Source organism: Leptidea sinapis, chromosome 32 (assembly GCF_905404315.1).
Source record: "Leptidea sinapis chromosome 32, ilLepSina1.1, whole genome shotgun sequence".
NCBI classification, from domain to species: Eukaryota; Metazoa; Arthropoda; class Insecta; order Lepidoptera; family Pieridae; genus Leptidea; species Leptidea sinapis.
In genome coordinates, this window is record NC_066296.1 from 6,773,943 (window position 1) to 6,793,541 (window position 19,599).

A 19,599-nucleotide genomic window follows, 5' to 3' on the forward strand; every position below is an offset into this window, starting at 1 on the left:
CTAGTAATATAAAGCGTAATTAATAATATATGAACCATAAATTTCAACGTAGGCCGTAAAAATTCGGCAAACAATGAAAGAAAACATTATTCGAATTTACTCAAAAACAGGATTCCATTAATCATTGTAAAAATATTCTGATAAAAAATACCAAGCATTTCATCTTGCAACAAATGTATCATTTCCGCACAAACGCTGAATCTATAAATCTTCAACAGAAATACAAACACTCAATTATTAACATCACAATGAGCGGGGAGGTGCGAACAGACGACTCGGAGAATCAAGATTTAAGTTCAAACGAAAAATATTTGAGTGCGGAGAAATAATGACAAAAGAAATATTTCTTGATATTCAAGTACAAAAAGCACTCGATGAGATAAATATTATTACATTTTTAGGAAAACTTCCATACGCACTTATTTGTATAGTATTGTATCTTATCTAATAAGTAATTACAGAAGTCCACAGCGAACGTGGGGGAGGGTGGTTTGAGTCTCTTACTCTGTTAGCCCCCAGTCAACAGTCCATCCACAATTGAGGTAGTACTATGGAGATCCCGGGACAATTTCTCCAGGTATTCCTCAATCAAGTACCATCCTGGACTAGTCTTTTTCGAAGCTGTGCTGGCATCTGTCACTTTAATGGGGTTGGCCTCGGAATAGCCCACAGACAGAACGAAACACAGACAGCCGCTAGGAGATTGGAACGTCTCCGGGCTTACCGGCAATATTTGGTTGCGCAACTTTTAGGACGCAACATGGTACCAACTAAAGTCGCGGAACTGGGTGTTGGTATCTATTTTTCATGTATGCAAGTAATTATTAGATTCGATAATTCCTATCACAGTTTACATCATTATTGCTTAATATATTGTCATTTTATCAACATTATAGACCAGGGTTAATAATTATTGAAAACAAAAAATGAAAGGTAAAATAATTTACGGGCGATGTGAGGTCGCGAAGTGGAATTGGGGGAAGGATTGAAGGCTTAAAACGGTCCAATGTACTCCGGCGATCCTGATCAGATCGTCGGTCTATCTTGTGGGGAGTCTACCAACACTTCGTCTTCCGGTACGTGGTCGCCATTCGAGGACTTTGCTGCCCCACCGGTAATCTGTCTGTTGAACTATGTGCCCTGCCCACTGCCACTTCAGTTTCGCAATCATTTGGGCTATGTTCTCGGTTGGCAGTGACTTTGGTTCTCCTACGGATCTTCTCATTTCTGATTCAATCTCGAAGGGAAACTCCGAGCATAGCCCTCATCATTGCTCTCTGAGCGACCATGAACTTTCTCATCAGGCCCATAGTTAGCGACCACGTTTGCGTACCGTAAGTCATCACTGGCAACACACACTGGTTGAAAACCTTCGTCTTCAGATACTGTGGCATTTGGGACGAGCAGATTTTACAGAGCTTCCCGAACGCTGCCCTTCCGACTTGGATTCGACGAGTGACCTCTTTCGCGAAATTTTTCACCTTATTTTGACTTAAATATCGAAAAAAACGCTAATTATCAATATAAAACTCTCACGTGAAAATATCAGTTTTTTCGGCTTTTTGTTCGCTAAAATCTTTGCTTTTTGACTGTGTATAAAAATTATACATTACTGTGGTAAATGATTGGAAAATTTTAGCCCTTCAAAAATAATTTCGTAGAGAACTCATGTGTTATTTTGTAGCAGCAATAATATGTATTACAATTAATCAAATCTATTTATTAATGAAAGAAAGGATAATATAACGCTGAATCATTATCCTTTTTACATACTGGTTCTACTTGTAAGATATAAAAGTTATGAAATTTCAACTTATTATAATTATGAAATGACAAACAATACAAGTTGTCACACAATCATCACTGTATACTTACTGTGACTGAAATTGTCACTTGTGACAAAAAGGGAAAGTTTAGTCCTCTAAAAAAATATTTTGAACTTGATTTCCCGATCATTTATTGGCGTGTATGATGATTGAGTTCTACCACACCAAAATGTAAGTATGTAAAATTAAATACATCTGTAAAAATGTACATCATACTGTAAAGTAGATCCTGTAGACGAAGCCACAACCTGAGAGTTAAACAAGGCATACAAGATTTATCAACGATACGTCATTCGAACGGTTGGCTCAGTTGGAAGAGCGCTCGCACGGAACGTGAGAGATCGGGAGTTCAAGTCCCGCATGAAATCAAATCAAGTAAAAATCACTTTATTCATGCAGGTCAAGGAAATGCCTATTTTTATATCCACCGCCTTTGAGGGTGAGCTGTAATAAGAAGAAGAAGTGGTAAGAAACTCATTGCCAATCTTTTCAATAAACATTTACAGCATCATCTTTTTAAAAAATCATTTCAGTTACAATATATGTAAAGTGATGCAACAAAAATACTCAAACGTCAAATACTCCATGCCTTACACGAGTAAAAAAAAATGTTAATAAATACTTAAAAACAAGAGTACTGTTGTACTCAATAAGTCATGGCCGACTATTTCTGTCAACAATAATACCGTTAATAAATAAATAAAGGTATTTTGCGACCATTTTATTAGCATCGATAATAAATTATGTCTTCAAATTTTGTTTGTGTTAAATACATCACTGAAATACCTCATTTAATAACCGCTTCAGTTTGTGCCTTATTGTAACTAGAAGAGCTCGTTATTCTATATTGCTAACGCTTATTGCTTGCGTCCCATAATATCGAAACCATTAGTGTAACAGTATGTAACACAAACATGGCTCCTCCACGCAAATAATATCGAGTCACAGTCTGTTTGAGACGCTTTGTGTGTGTGCAATCATTGAGACGAGATGTGACGAGATGGGACGCTATGTGACGAGTTGTGACGACGTATCAGAAGCTCACTGTTGCTACGTTGTTGACAAAGGTCAAATCTAATTCACTGTAACACGCTTGGTAAATAACGACTCGGAATTCTCGGAAAGCAAATTTAAGCGAACCACTTTCAGGGGTATTCAGCCGTAAAGATTTATTTAAGCTAACGTTGACTATGTGCCCATTCTTGAATAATAGATAAAATATACAGACGATATAATATATTCACAGAGATATATTTAGAGGGTACATTTTGCTTCTAAAAAATTATATCATGATATCAATCATAGTTATGTGGGAGGCTCCTTTGCACAGGATGCCGTCTAGATTGTGGGTACCACAACGGCGCCTATTTCTGCCGTGAATCAGTAATGTGTAAGCATTACTGTGTTTCGGTCTGAAGGGCGCCGTAGCTAGTGAAATTACTGGGCAAATGAGACTTAACATCTTATATCTCAAGGTGACGAGCGCAGTTGTAGTGCTGCTCAGAATTTTTGGGGTTTATCAAGAATCCTGAGCGGCACTGCATTGTAATGAGCAGGGCGCATCAATTACCATCAGCTGACCGTCCTGCTCGTCTCGTCCCTTATTAAAATAAAAAAAAATGTCAATGTATAATACAGTTACTTGAAAGTATAATGAGAAGCCACACTGTGAAACAGATTTTTTAATTATTGGCAATATCAGGTGTCGTAAAACTTTTTATAATATCTGTTACCTATAATTATGAGTTTATGTATAATACAGTAATTTGAAATTAAAATGGCAAGCGTCCTGATGGAATGACGCTGGTGGCTTGGGCACGGGGAATCGCACAGGTCTCAGACGCGACTTGCGTCGACACTCTGGCTCATTCTCATGTCCAAGTTACGTTAGTTGGTGCTGGGGCTGCTGCTTCGACTGCAGAAGACAGCAATCGATGCAAATATATCGGTTTCAGTGAGTCTTACAACTTTGTGCCGTTTGGTGTCGAGACACTAGGCCCGTGGGGCCCAGAGGCGTGGAGAATGTTCAAAGTACCATCTTCGCGCCTTAATAAGGGTACTAGAAACCCAAGCGCTGGCAGCTATTTCGGTCAACGGATCTATCCTAGCCTAGCTATCCAACGCGGAAATGCTGCCAGTATTCTTGGAACGCTTCCACGTACTGATAGTTTTAATTTTATGTAGTCACAGTACCTATTGTAAATCTAATATATATAATTCTCGTGTCACGGTGTGCGGGACCGAACTCTTTCGAAACGGCTTGACCGATTCTCATGAAATTTTGAGTGCATATTGGGTAGGTCTGAGAATCGGACAACATCTATTTTTCATCCCCCTAAATGTTAAGGGTGGTCCACAAGAATTTTTTTTGACATTTTTTTTTAAATTTCTTTGATTATGAGTCAGCATTTTCACCCATCTACGATCAACAGTTACTTTTGTATCGCGATTTTAATATCGGCAATACAACGTTTGCTGGGTCAGCTATTACGTGACACGTTGTTTGTCCGCGATGGACTCCTAAACTAATGAAGGGATTTAAATGGGGATTACTTCATGGTGTGCAGTTAAGTCCAACTTGAGAGATAGGATACTTTTTATTTCGATCTGGGACCCATAATTATTTATATTTCCAACTAGCTGACCCAGGAAACGTTGTCTTGCCATCATAGATAGCAACTGTAGTTAATCTACCAACTATATGTAGCTAAAATTAAGTTTGGTTTTTACCTCCTGAGAAAGTGAGAAAGTTGCAAAGATTCTAATTAGTTATTCATTTTAAACTATTCTTTCAATTTAATTTCTGAGCGACGCGACGGGGGTCACATCAAAGGAAAATCGAAATTGTTGTTTTTATTTAATTCCGAAAATTTTCATATTTTTTAACCTTTTAAACCTTCTCTGGACTTCCACAAATAATTCAAGACTAAAATGAGCCAAATCGGTCCAGTTCTTCAGTTTTAGTGAGACTAACGAACAGCAATTCATTTATAAATTTGACAGTTCTGCTGTGAAACAATTTCATTATAACAACAAGGAGCATACGTTAAGAAAAAACTTGATGTTATGAAAAATTATTGACAAACTCATAGAAAACAATATTTTGTTTATTACTATGTATAGAAGAACGTCTGTAGGGTCAGTAAACTAATGAACGGATTTTAATGGGGATTACTTCATGGATTGCAGGTTAGTCCAACTTGGGAGATAGGATGGTTTTTATTTCGATTCGGGAGTCATATTTATTTTTATTTCCAGTATTTGATTTGTATAGACATATTTTCTATGAGATAATTTATTGACGCGCGGTTTGTAAAACAATTGCATTATAACAACTGGGAGCATATTTTACTAAATAGTTCTTGATGTTATTTTATTTATTATATACAGAACAACGTCTGTCGGGTCAGTTAGTATAGTTATAACATTTGTTTTGTTTGAATATATGTAGATAATATTCCACCGCAATTTGAAAAAATAACTTTACACCAAATGCTTACATAGTTTAACTTTCATAACTCATCATAAGTTACCGATTTCATATTGAAACAGTTTGACTTTATCAGAAAATGTTCAACTACGGATGCAGTTATGCAGGAGTTAATCAAGAATATTTTTGAGGCTTGGGAGCGATCACATAATGCACTTGGTATATATTTGATTTATCTGAGGCTGGTACGTCGATATCAATGTTTAAGACAGAACCTTAGATTAAGGATTGGTCTCCTCTGCGCTCGAACTAGTTACCGTACTACCTAAGTACAACAGCTTTTTTATTACGGCAACTATTAGATGCTTGTGTGCGTGGCATCTTTCAACTTTGTAACATACGCTTTGTATTATTTTACATTGAAGTTAATAGAATACAAAATGCTTACTGTTGATATACGATCCCAGTGTCTTTCTTATTTCTTGTAGTATTATTTTTACATAGTTTTACTACGCAACCTGGCATTTTAGTTTCAATTATAAGCAAAGATAAACAGAAGATGTGGCACGTCAACGTCACACATTGTTCGAGACTGGCTCGAGTACGCCCACTTGGGCGTAGTATTAGTTGCCGAACTTTGCGACTACGCCTGCGGTATCTTGTTGGGGCGCAGAGGAGAGCAATCCTTTATCTTAGGTCAAAACGTTAATTTCACAGACAGAAGCTTAATGCAGGGCACAGTTGGCTATCGATATATCGATAGTTTAATACCTACGTATCGACAACAAACAGGAGACAGTTCCATATTATTGTTTCCACTCTATTAGTTACAACGTATTGTACGCCCGCGTATCTTCTGTCTTGTTGAGAAACAAACGGCTCTAGACAAATAATGATACTGCAGTTCACTTTGTATACGACTATTATCCAACTTAAATAATATGTCTCTATTTAAGACAACAAATAATACTCTGCGTAATTTTCTATGTTTTTTTTTATTTATTTAGTGGCTAGGGATGCAAGTCCGTAGGTCCGTATTTTTCTTTGATTCCTCTGGTGTTGCCTGTATCCGTTTTTATATTTTGTTTTTTACCCGCACACAAATTAGATAAACGAACTGGAATTCCATACGAGAGTCAATTTTTTTTTAAATACAATTCTTACCATCTTTAAATTAACGATCTAATAACCTTTATTTTATTTAAGGTTTTATTTATCCATTTTACCGCAGACCAGACTAGCGAAACTCTCTAAGAAAAAAGCGATTCACTCGATTGCATGAAATGTGCAGTCATTGACAGATTAACACATGACAGCTATAATCTTGTTAAAAAACAGAAAGCCGAAATCCACTACCTTTTAAGCAACTGTTCGCTTTCAAACTTATCCGGATTATACTTCGTCACCAATCGCCATACTGTAATTATTACTATTTCAAACCTATCTCAAATGACTGCACGTTTCATACTAAATTAAATTCAAATTTTTACTCAGGCAGTCCCTCCTCTTAAGTCTTATTACGTAGTATTTACATCCTCTTTGCCGCAGACAGCTGATAATTTCACAGACACACACTAAAACAAAGAGTACAAAATATTCTTAGATAAAACGCTTTCGCACATCCATAGAATATCAAAACATCTCTCTATATTATAGTATACAATATAGTAACAAGGAACAGAAACCGTACAAAGGTATCAGCTTGTTTAAGCTTTAGGTATTAATAATGTATTCACTCAATACCAACATTCTGTTATCTTGTTAGCTTACACTTTTATTGAGTGAATTGTTTTATGGAATAGATACTTTACCCGAAAGAGAGCCTCTTTCTGGTAAAGTATATACTTAGACGAGTGTGACTCCTTTTTTTCACTATTAAAACCAGAAAAACTACTAAACTGCGGAGCATACTAATGATGGAAAGAGCAAGCCTATCAGCTATCATCCAATGAGCCTTAAAATCATTAAAAGCTGGTTTTGTTGATGACAATTGACAGACATAAACCAGGCAAGTGCGAGTCGTTCTCGTATGCAAAGTATGTTGTATAAGAAACACTTTTTGCACTATTTATTATTCGTTGTTATAGCAACTGTAAAACGCACGGTCAAAATTTCAGCTGTGTATTGTTGTTTATGAGATACAGCCTGCTGGCAGACAGAAGGGCGGACAGCGGAATGTAATAAGAAATATATTTTTTTTGGGATTTTATGACCTGGTAACTAAGACCTTTAAGTCAATAAGAAATATATAAAAATAAGAACGATACAGAGTACATTTATTAATTTTTAGGAGGACCGGAAAATAATAGATCTCCCTATTATTTTGTATAATTTACACCCAGACGAATCGATCTATAGGCACAAAGACGACAGAATAAAGAGAAATAGTTGTACCCCGACTTAACACATAACAAACCACAAATTTAACACACAGTTTTTAATGTGGTCGTCGAACTATCGATGCAGATATTTTTGAAAATTCATAAATTCACTGCTTTACACTTGAGCGCATAAGTAGTACCTATATTATATGTACAAATTACTAATTCTTTTTATTTTGAAACCCAATAAATCTAATTATAAACAATCACGAATTAAAAAAATCATTCTAATGCATTTCAGTACAATATTACCAGTAATATGTAGGAATAGTCTGAAATGTAAATATTGAAAGAGAATAAATTGTTTATTCCTCTTGACCGCACTTGATGTTCTAAATATTTCCTAATCTAATACCCAAAGTTAAATAAATAGCAACGAGTTAAGAATTCAACAGAAAAAATAATTAAAATCAAATGAAATTCTGTAAATTACCTATCATGGTTACATTTGAATTTAAAATGGATGTTACTTTAAAACAATTATGTCACCAAAACGCTACTAATCGCAATGCAGTTACTTACGTAAGTCTCCAAACAGCACGTCTTCAGGGTAACAGAAAGTAATCCAGTACTTAGACGTAACTTATCAGGTAAATGGAAAACAAAACAGAACACGATACGTTTATTGCACTTACTTTCAGAAAGATCGCAACGAACGATTGCGTGCGCGAGACGAGTCCCACCGCACCGGCGGACGTGAGCGAACTGCAACTACAAGAGGGGATATCACTGGGGTGAAATGGGGTAGATGGGGGAAATTGTTCGCTAGGGTTTCCCCTCGTTTTGTCTCGCAATTTAAGGTGACTCTAGACTCTATTAGATATTTACTTGTTACGATTTCCCGAGAACATTGATTCATTTCAAATACTAAATTGTTTCTGCAGCAATGAGCTTAAAGAGATCTTATTTTGAATTTAAGACAAAATAGGGTGGTCGAATTCTAGTATTGTATCAATCTTTCAAAATGGCGTTGACAAATCGAAAGATGCTATGATATACATGTCGCAGGTATATTGTCAAAGGCGTGATAGGCCCCCACAAGATGGACCGACGATCTGGTCAAGATCGCAGGAATACTTTGGATGAGGGCAGCGCAGTGCCATTGTAGAGATCTTTGGGGGAGGCCTTTTATCCAGCAGTGGACGTCTTCCGACTGATGATGATGATGACAACAAGACATACAATGTCACTAAAACCAGGCCGTTCAATTATACGAAATGAAGTCGATTGACAATCTACCGTTTAATATAATATCACTAGTGAAATTGGATTATCACAGCTTTGACAATATACATATAGCTAGACAATATATATATATAGCTAAGTTAAAACATTATGGAGTTCAAAGCAAAGCTCTTGATCTTTCACAATCATACTTATCCAATAGAGTCCAGATTGTAGATGTTGGCGGTGAGAAGTCTTTGGGTTCATGTATTGAGCTGGGAACACCACAGGGTTCTACCTTGGGTCCCTTTTTGTTTCTAGTGTATATCAATAATCTACCATATTTCGCTACCAATTTATGCGACATAGTCCTTTTTGCTGATGACACTTCCTTAATTTTCAAAGTGGATAGATCGAAAGAAAACTTTGATGATGTAAACAAATCACTTTCATGTATATTAAATTGGTTTAATATATATAATCTTTTCCTAAATGCCGATAAAACAAAATGCATTAAATTTACTATGCCAAATGTGAAACAATTTCCAATTAATATTAAACTCAAGGAGGAGTCACTTAGTCTTGTAGATTCTACAGTATTTCTGGGGCTTCACTTTGATTCAAAACTAAAATGGTGCCTCTAAATAGAATCACTTGCAGGTAGACTTGCCTCAGCAGCGTATGCGGTTCGAACAATCAGACAACTAACTAACGAATCGACGGCTAGACTTGTGTGCTTTACCTGCTTTCATAGTGTTATGGGGCATTCTGCTATGGGGTAACTCAGCAGATATCCAAACAATCTTTGTTTTACAGAAAAGAGCAATTCGTGGCATATATAATATGAAACCTCGAGACTCATTGCGTGACCGTTTTAAAGATATAAATATTTTAACAGTAACTTCCCAATATATTTATGAAAATTTAATTTAATAATCTGCTGAAAATAAATGATATACATAACATTTATACAAGATACAAGAATAAATTGTTTATTCCAAGATACCAATTACAAAAACTTAACGATTCTTTCATGGGAAACTCTGTGCGTTTCTATAACAAACTCCCATCAAAAGTGACAGAGCTATCAATTCGTCATTTAAAATCTTATATTAAAAACAATTAATTAAGGAAGCCTATTATAGAATAGATGATTTTATAAATGCCAAGATAGCTTGGCCAGATGTCGCTCCATCTCGCAATGACAGCTTGACAATACCTTAGGTTCTAGTAAACCGGTGTAGAGCTATGACTAGTTTTTGTATAATATAGTGCAATAGTATAATTATGGATACAACTTTGTATTTTTGTATATTAGAATAATTTATTTTGTGACGATTCAATGTGATCCTCGAGATTTTATTGAATAAAGATATTCTGATTCTGATACCTATGACATACATATCTTCATCAAAAACTATCATAAACCCATAGCAGAAATTTAAACGTACACAAGCCGAACCCTCTACTTCGTCAGCAATGTGCTTTGTTTGTTATTATGCAAATTTACACTATTGTTTTTGTGTTTGTTAATTGGGCATGTTTGGGAACTGAAAAATTCTCTATTCGTCAAAAAAACCTCTATATTCGTCAATAACACTACTAGACTAAACTATTCTGTATATCAAAATAGAAAGAACAACACCAGTGGGAGGCTCCTTTGCACAGGATGTCGGCTATTATATTATATATATAATTTTTGGGGTTTTGCAAGATTTTTTTTTTCAATTATCATCAGCTAAGCGTCCTGTTCGTCTCGTCCCTTATTGTCATAAAAAAAACAACTACAACCGCGCCTTTTGCAAGAAATTTCTTACCTCGCAGAGCAAGCCGCTGTATTCCCGAACCGATACGACTTAGGGACGTTCAAGAAAAGAGCATACGCCCATCTTAAAAGCCGGCCGGCTGTCTGACCACTTCACATCCCGCTTACAGCCTCCACCCTCTTACCCGTTTGCCCCCTCCTATATATATAATTCAAATTCAAATATTTTTATTCAAAATAGGACGTGACATCACTTATTAAAAAAGAAGGAATCGAATTACAAGGCATGTGTGCATAGATGCAATGTTTAAGAGCATGTAAAGCAACCAACTCCCAAATCTAAAGCTGCAATCATTGACGTTGGTACAATAAACATCTAGACTCACAAACAAACACGCTCAAATAATGTCTGAAGCAAAACTCTGCCTACGCGTCTATTAGGCTGAGTTTTAGTTCAGTTGTGTTTCGACCGCGCTTTGAATACAACGCCACGCAATTACAGTGTTCAGTAAAAAACTAAAAAAGGATGGAGTGTCGTATTTCGGGACAGTGCCACTTTTAAACTAACGAAATTGTAAGTAAATTTACTTTTTCATCATTCTGCTAAATAATTACATTTCAATTGTTAAAACAAAATGTTCTTGCCTCGTGTTCGCGTCCGAGCTTCCAATGGGCGTATACTTAATAGATTTTGAACATTCCCTTCACGAAATAAGGTGTTAATTTGAATGAATGTTTTAAAATGTAATGTGTATAATTATGTGTAGTTGTTTATTGTACGTCAATGCAATGGAAAGAGTATGTCATTGTGTAGTATTCTTTAAGGTTACTGAGTTACATATGCTCGCGAAAAACTGCACACGTTTAATATTAAATGGAAAAAACCTGTGAAAATCTGTAATCCTCTTGACTTTCAACCTTTAACGTTGGGGCACTAACGTCATCGAATGGCGACCACGTACCGGAAGACACAGTATTGGTAGGCCCCCTACAAGATGGACCGACGATCTGGGCAAGGACGCCGGAATACGTTGCATGAGGACAGCGCAGGACCAATCGTCATGGCGATCTTTGGAAGTCAGTCAGAGAAATCACGATGATGATGATGACTACAATCTATGCTGAAAGAAAACGCCGATTGCGTTTTACTTCACGATATTTTGAATTTTTTATCGATAAGACTGGTGGTAGATTAAACAATAATATTAAGAAACTGTATAAACTCTCGGTCAAGTCGCTGTAAATTTAATTAGAAAAATAATATTTTGACATTCATATGTGTCATTTCCGTGACCTACATCAATAAAATGATTTTGATTTGATTTAACAAATCAAATAATCAAAATTATATTGACAGAAAATGCCTAAAGCCCTGATTATCAACTTAAGTTGGGAGAAAACGTGTGTTTTAGCAAGTTTCGGTAAAGTCCAAACATTTATAATAATTTATAAAAGTCAAAGTCAAATAAACTTTATTCAATTAGGCTTAAACTAAGCGCTTTTTAATCGTCACTACAAATATTACTTATAAATGACTTAATTTATCATATTATGGTCGTAAAAAGTTGAGCTCGTGAGAAGAACATGTAAGAAACTCAACGGCCACTCTTTTCAATCAAATAGATTATTTTACAATAGTATATACAAAAGTAATTCAAATTCAAATATTTTTATTCAAAACAGGATTTAACTTCACTTATTGAACGTCAAAAACTACCACCCATTCAAAAGAGACTGCCTCAGACCTGAGAAGAATGGGCGCAAGAAACTCAGCGGGCTTTTTTTTTAATATAAAATATGGATTACAATGTGATATCGTACAATAAACATTTATAATTAAAGAGCCTGAGGGTGTTCGCTTTATTCCCAGTCCGTGGTGTCATTAAGAAAATCGTTTATGCTATAATAACCTTTCCCACACAAACGTTTTTTAACAATTCTTTTAAATTTCGTAACACATTTGTTTTGTACATTTTCTGGGATCATATTGTAGAAGCATATACATGGCCCAACAAAAGACTTACTAACTCGACCCAACCGAGTAGTAGGCATAACAAGTTTATGTTTGTTCCTCGTGTTAACATTATGAACGTCACAGTTTCTAGAAAATTCCTCAATGTGCTTATACATACAGAACATTATCAAAAATGTATTGAGAAGCAATAATTAGTTTGTAAGATGCTGCATTCAATATAAGTGTCTTGTTTAAATTTTATAAATAATTTCATAAAAAATAAATAAATAATTATATAAATATAAGCTATCGTATATTGGATGGATCAACCTTTAGAGCTTCAATTCATTGTTTGTGTAAGGATGCTTCGTGAACATGATGGTCGTGATTACTGTCACAATTAGTAATTGCATCCAACAAATACAATGATTTATTAACTATAACAGGTCGACCTGGCACCACATATTATCAGATATATTGACTTACATAACTTTGATCGGGAAAACCAAAGATCAGCAATGAACAAACAGTTTTTTATGGAAATGACCCCTTCATTTCAACGATAAACGAGTGCACGTAGGGTCATCTGATGTTACGTGATTATGTCGTCACCAACTTGCTTGTCTGACAGAAACGTCTTCAACTTTTAGTAGAATTTCTAGGTCAACGTTTTCAGGACGACTGAAGCTGACAACTGTCAAGGATGTAATTGGTTTTGACAATATTGATTGACAGTGACTCCACTTTTTTACTGCTTATGTTAAGTACACATTAGCACTAAACTTTTTGGATCTAAGATTATTGAATCTCATGTATTGGATATTTTAGGACCGTTATCTCCAACTATAACTATATATAACTCTTTTTTATTTTTCGAATTCATTTTTTAAATGCGTTTGTTATGTTAGAAAGGATAATTTGCTGCCATTGCACATATTTCGAGATTTATATCACAATAATGAGGTCTTAAAGAAAACAGAATTGTAGAGATTGTCTTGCACAAAGTAGGTTTGGAGCCGTCGGTCAACTTCAAGATATTTCAATAGCTAGGTATCAGTCATATGTTCATATATCGTACTTTCGATAGATAAACCAATACACATACTCTGTTGACGACCATTAAAGGTCGGGGTGGCCTAGAATAGAAGTAAAAAGGCTGTTAATGAAAGACTGCTTAAACAAACAAAGTTCGCCGAAATCCGATTGGAATAATTCAAATTCAAATATTTTTATTAAAAATAGGATATGATATCATTTTTAATAATTACATATTAAAAATCAAAAAATATTACCCATTCGAAAAAATTAAGCCTCAGTATGCCTGTAATATTGCACGAGGGCGGTCGCTCCATTGCCATTCAGTGGTATCATTATGAAATGACCTGCGATTTAATAACATATTCGTTACACGGGTTCTAAGTACCTGCTTTTCTTGAGCACATTATGCCTCGGAGATGCTTATCTAAGACCTAAGCTTGAAGACTTGCCTGGATAATTATTATCTAAGTTTGTGTTTAAACATAATTTTAATTATAGTTTTTTTTTATTACTTTACAATATGGCAACACAACGTGTTCTGGATCAGCTAGTTTTTTTATAAAAATTTGATTACAATGCAAAATCGTACAATAATTATTAATATCCTGAGGGCGGTCAAACCATTCACAATCTGTGGTATCATTAAGAAACTCATTCAGTAAGTAGTAATAGTAACCACACAAACGTTTTTTAACAATTCTTCTGAATTTCGTAATACATTTGTTTTGAACATTTTCTGGGATCTTGTTGTAAAAGCATATAGAACGCCCCACAAAAGACTTTCTAACTCTACGAAACCGAAATTATCAATTATCATAAATTAATAATAGTTACACGCAATTCAGCGATGCAATGTAACATCTAGTCAATAGTTTCCTCACTAGATATTGTTCGCATGCGAAAGCCCGATCCTAATGGAGTTAACTCTATTATATTACAACAAACTCAATTAAAGTGAATGTATAAGTGGCCCCTGAGTCTCCATGTTTACTGAAATTTACCAAATAATTAATAATTAATTCATAAAATAACATGCATTCAATTATTTGAGATTCGGGCGATTTTTACACCCAAACTCTTTTGGTGAGTTATCATGAGGTTTTGCTCGACCCCTCTTCTATTCTCACGTAAAATGTTAGTGGTTTTTTTTTTGAATAGTAGGACAAACGAGCGTACCTGGTGTTAAGTGATCACCGCTCACATTCTCTTGCAACACCAGAGGTATCGCAGGAGAGTTTCCGGTCAGTAAGGAATGTGTACGCGCTTTTTTTTGAAGGTACCCATGTCGTATCGTCCCGGAAACACCGCACAAGGGAGCTCATTGCACAGCTTTGTAGTACGTGGAAGAAAGCTCCTTGAAAACCGCACTGTGGAGGACCGCCACACATCCAGATGGTGGGGATGATATCCTAACTTGTGGCGTGTGCTGCGAAGGTGGAATTCGGCGGCAGGAATCAGGTGAAACAGCTATGCGGAACACTCGAACATGCGTTCACAGACCACTAGGTCAAACTGAGTCCCTAATAAGTAATAATATCTAACACTAGAGTATCGAAAAATGAACGTCAGAATTACGTAGATAGGTATAGGTAGAGTATATTAAAGTTTTCTATTGAACAAAAATATTTCTCTTTTTGGGTAGGTTGCTTTATATGTTCCTTACTGTTTTTCTAACCAAATTTTAGAAGTTGGGCATGCACATTGTACATGTTATAGACTGCTTGTAATATACCACAGAAAGCGTGCAATAGAGAAGAAATATAGAACAGGGAATAACATAAAAGGGAAGCGAATCTTTTGTTACTGTAACCGATATAGATTCATCTATTTTGTATGTTGAATATTAATCTAGCTAAGTATTTTACCAGTGGAAGGCTCCTTTGCACAGGAAGCCGGCTAAATTATAGGTAGCACAACGGTGCCTATTTCTGCCGTGAAGCAGTAATGTGTAAACATTACTGTGTGTCTAGTCTTTTCTAGCTAGTGAAATTACTGGACAAATAAGACTTAACATCTTATGTCTCAAGGTGACCAGCGCTATTGCAGTGCTGCTCAGAATTTTTGGGTTTTAAAAGAATCCTGGGCGGCACTGAATTGTAATGGGTAGGGCGTATCAATAACCATCACCTGAACGTCCTGCTCGTCTCGTCCCTTATTTTCATGCAAGCTCTAAAGGTTGATGTATCCAATATATGATAATTTATGTAGTTTATTCTTTATTACTTTTATAAAATAATTTATATTTATACAGTTAATTTTTTATAACTTTTTATGAAATAATTTATATTATTTAAACACGACTCATATATTGGTTGCAGCACCTTACAAACTAATTTGTTTTGTATATTACAGCCATTGTAAAATACTCTATTTGATTGAAAAGGGTGGCCGTTGAGTTTCTCATATGTTCATCTCACGAGCTCAACTATTTAGGAACATAATATTATGATCAATTCAGTAATTTTAATTCACTCATTATGGGGCTGTCTGTTCGTCTTCACGCTATTATATTCTAAGTCTACATTCTATTGTAATATGTAAGGCTTTAGACAGTTTATATTTATGTTTATATTACACCAGTGGGAGGCTCCTTTGCACAGGATGCCGGATAATTTGGCGACAGCCTATTACAACGGCGCTTATTTCTGCCGTGAAGCAGTAAAGTGTAAACATTATTGTTTCGGTCTAAAGGGCGCCGTAGCTAGTGAAATTATTGGGCAAATCAGCTGAACGTCCTGCTCGTCTCCTCCCTTATTTTCATTATTAAAAAAAAATTGTCGAATGACTTCTAAAAGGATCGCTAACGGGTGTGTGCATGAGCAAAAAATATTATGAATTTTGTGAAACAGCAAGTGCTAGGAATAAACAGAATGTTAGGAACATTTCGTACCGATAAGTCGAAAATGTTCGCAGTGAAGTCACGTTTCAAAACGTAATAACAAACGTTCGAAGCATTTGGCAAAGCTCTCAAAAATTGCATATGATATTTGATGATAAAATTCCTCATTTGAATTTGAGCCTTATTGCGCAGCTTTGGAAACGCGAGGGCAAAGGGAAACCTACTGGCACCCTCTTGTTAACCCTCATTAGTATTGCATAACTTTGTGACTCACCTATAGGTACTATTGTCAAAGAATTTAAAGTACAGTCAGCCTCAAAAAGATAACGGCACCCGTAGTATTCAAAAACATTGCAACACCCATCGTCATCCAAAGTATGTATAGGGATAAACGCTACATTCAAAGCACCAAATATATCGCTACACAGAAATCGCCAAAATATAGAACCACCCAAGTGTTCAAAAATATGGATATATTTGTGGAAAATGATCCTTCGGTGAAAGATTAAAGTATTCAAATTAGATTAATATTAACATTCACTAATGTTTATGACGTTTATGGTGTCCTAATATATTTGATAACTTTGGATGACGCCATCTATTTTTTTACACGCTTTATATTAGCTTCACTTGTATGTTGGTAACCGACTAATTTGGGAGCGATTTTGACCCACTTTAAACGGCTAGATTTCGTTCAAACTTTGTAGATTTATCGAGGACCGATGACATTACACTTATTTGATAAAATTATTCAATTTTTCAATTGCAAAATATGATTTTTGTTAATTTATATAATTTTTAAATAAATAAATCACTAATAAGCGTCATCTAGTAATTTATTGTAAACTACAAAGGAAACGCGCGACATGTCATGACAGTTCCACAAAATTAAAGTATCTAATTCGTTTAGAAGCGAATAGATGGCGGTGAATTTATATTTCCATTATAAATTATTAATGCGTGATTTAACTGAGCTAATTATTATAAGAGCTAGTTCGGGGATCTCGGGCTAGCTGAATTAAGTGATCATTCAATATAACTAAAATATTTTTATTCGCAAATATTAAAATCCCTTCATTCAATCTAAAATAAATTCACTAAAAAATGAAAAATAAATAATAGTTTAAAAAAAACTACAGAACACGCTTTATATAAAATTCAACTAAAAAAATAGAAAATAAATTTAAATTGAAAATAGTGTAAAAAAATATTATATATTTCATTATAAAAAAAGCGTGGAGTGCTTTTTAAGATATTATTAAAATAATAATTCTTCTACATCCCACGCTTTTTTTTAAACTATTATTTTTTACTTTCGGTGAATCGATGTATATGGTAACGATTGGTGTTGGCATGTTTTGGAATACCATGGGTAACGCTATCTTTTTGATGCTGATTGTAGATTAAGCACAGAAGGCGCACTCCGCAAAATCATCTAAATAAATAGGGACTCTAGCTGGTATAGGTACAATTACGTGTAATTCAGATCCCACAGTGGTAGAAAACTACATTATAGTTATCAAAATGATTTGAGTTTTTTTAGTGTTAATTCGGCCAATATTGTTATATAATTATGGATTTCCGCAAAGTAACGCCTACTTCAATATTTTTTTTACATTATAGTTGTTTCAAAATAATAAGGACCACCTTTAGATTACCTTTCAGTGTTTATAGGAAGCTTAAAAATTAAATTGAAATTGCAAATAGCTTTAATAATTTTTTTAATTACCTTTTGTTTGTTTCTTGCAAATAAAGAAGTTCGACATTGAATATGTTTGTGTATTATTTATGTTTCTACATTTCTATAACATCAGTCAGATCGGCGAAGTAGGTTATGAATAACTCGTGCTTCATTGCTGATTGCTTGTTCGTGAGTACGTGAGACCCTAATGTCCCTAATGGATAACCACTCTGGCGTGGCCGCCGCGCGTACCTAGGTTTACGATACCTACACGGGGAGTGAGACAAGACTGCTATTGTTTAATTGTAAGCGGGGTCTGATGAGGTCAAAAACTACAGTATTTTATTAATGAAGTTTTATCATCAGTATGTAGATATGTACCTACATACAGAAAACGGTTTGATTATGATCAAACCGTTTAGGCCATATTAGTTTATAGGCCGCAAACAGAGACCTAGCATATAAATATGTCTACAATAAACGGAAAAACAACTTACTAATACCTAAGTTTTGGAGAAAAATAAACCCTGATTTTTTAGTTTTTTACTCGTGATTTTTTGTCACAGATTTATTTACTAACTTGTCCGCCCGCGTAGGGACAGAAACACTGATTTAGAATTTCTTAATCTCACAGAGGTCTCAGTTAATTTTGTCTTACAGGTTTGGTATTCAGTTTCGGCGCTCCAGAACTAGTCCAAGCAGACATATACAAACTTACAGTCAATTTCATTGATATAAAAGGCACAAAATAAAAACATCCTCAGTATTATGAACCATTGAATATATTTTGCTGGTGTTTGATTCGAATGAAACTTATTTGGATTTAATTATTAACGTCATATAAAAAAGAGAACCATTGTGAACTTCATAAATTACACGGTCTTGTGCAGTTCATCTGTCATATTCATAGATAGTTTTTTTTTAAAAGTCTGGCTATAAGAGCCCTAGTTTTTAAGGCTTTTTCAAAAGTTTAGTTTTAAAATTCAGTGGCACATTCTAATAGCTGTTCAAAAATTAAGAGTTTAATATCCTCGCAATCGCTTCTCTGTCTAATGCGGTGTTTTTTACATGCATTTCTCTCCAGTCCTGTTAATTAGCTTGCCTAAAAGCTCAATATAAGTTCAAAAACATGCTAATTGTTGATAAATATCCTTAAAAAATGAGCGATGCTTATTCGATTCCGAATGACACCCTCGAGAAAAACAGCCTAGCGAAACTCTCTAAGAAAAAGGGCTTCGCTTAATTGTATGAAACGTTCAGTCATTGATAGATTGACAGATGAAGGCTATAATCCTGTAACAAACGCAGAAAACCGAAATCCACTACGTTTTAAGCAACTGTTTGCTTTCAACGAAGCCGTATTATATATACTTCGTCGCCAATCGCCATACTGTACCTAAGTACTAATATTTTAAACTTATGTCGAATCACTGCACGTTTCATACTAAACTAAATTTCAATTTTTACTTAGGTAGTCCCGCCACTTATTAGGTAGTATTTACATCCTCTTTGGAGAAAAAT

The 19,599-nt window shown here is 35.0% G+C and overlaps 1 protein-coding gene across 1 annotated transcript in view; it reads right to left on the minus strand.

Annotated features, from left to right (window-relative positions):
• LOC126974412 (uncharacterized) overlaps window positions 1-8,319 on the minus strand; it is a 375,370-nt gene extending 367,051 nt beyond the window's left edge. Inside the window, exon 1 of the mRNA XM_050821894.1 lies at window positions 8,160-8,319. The gene's annotated coding sequence lies outside the window, so the exon portion shown is untranslated. The remainder of the gene's footprint in view (window positions 1-8,159) is intronic.
• Between the last annotated feature and the right edge of the window lie 11,280 nt (window positions 8,320-19,599).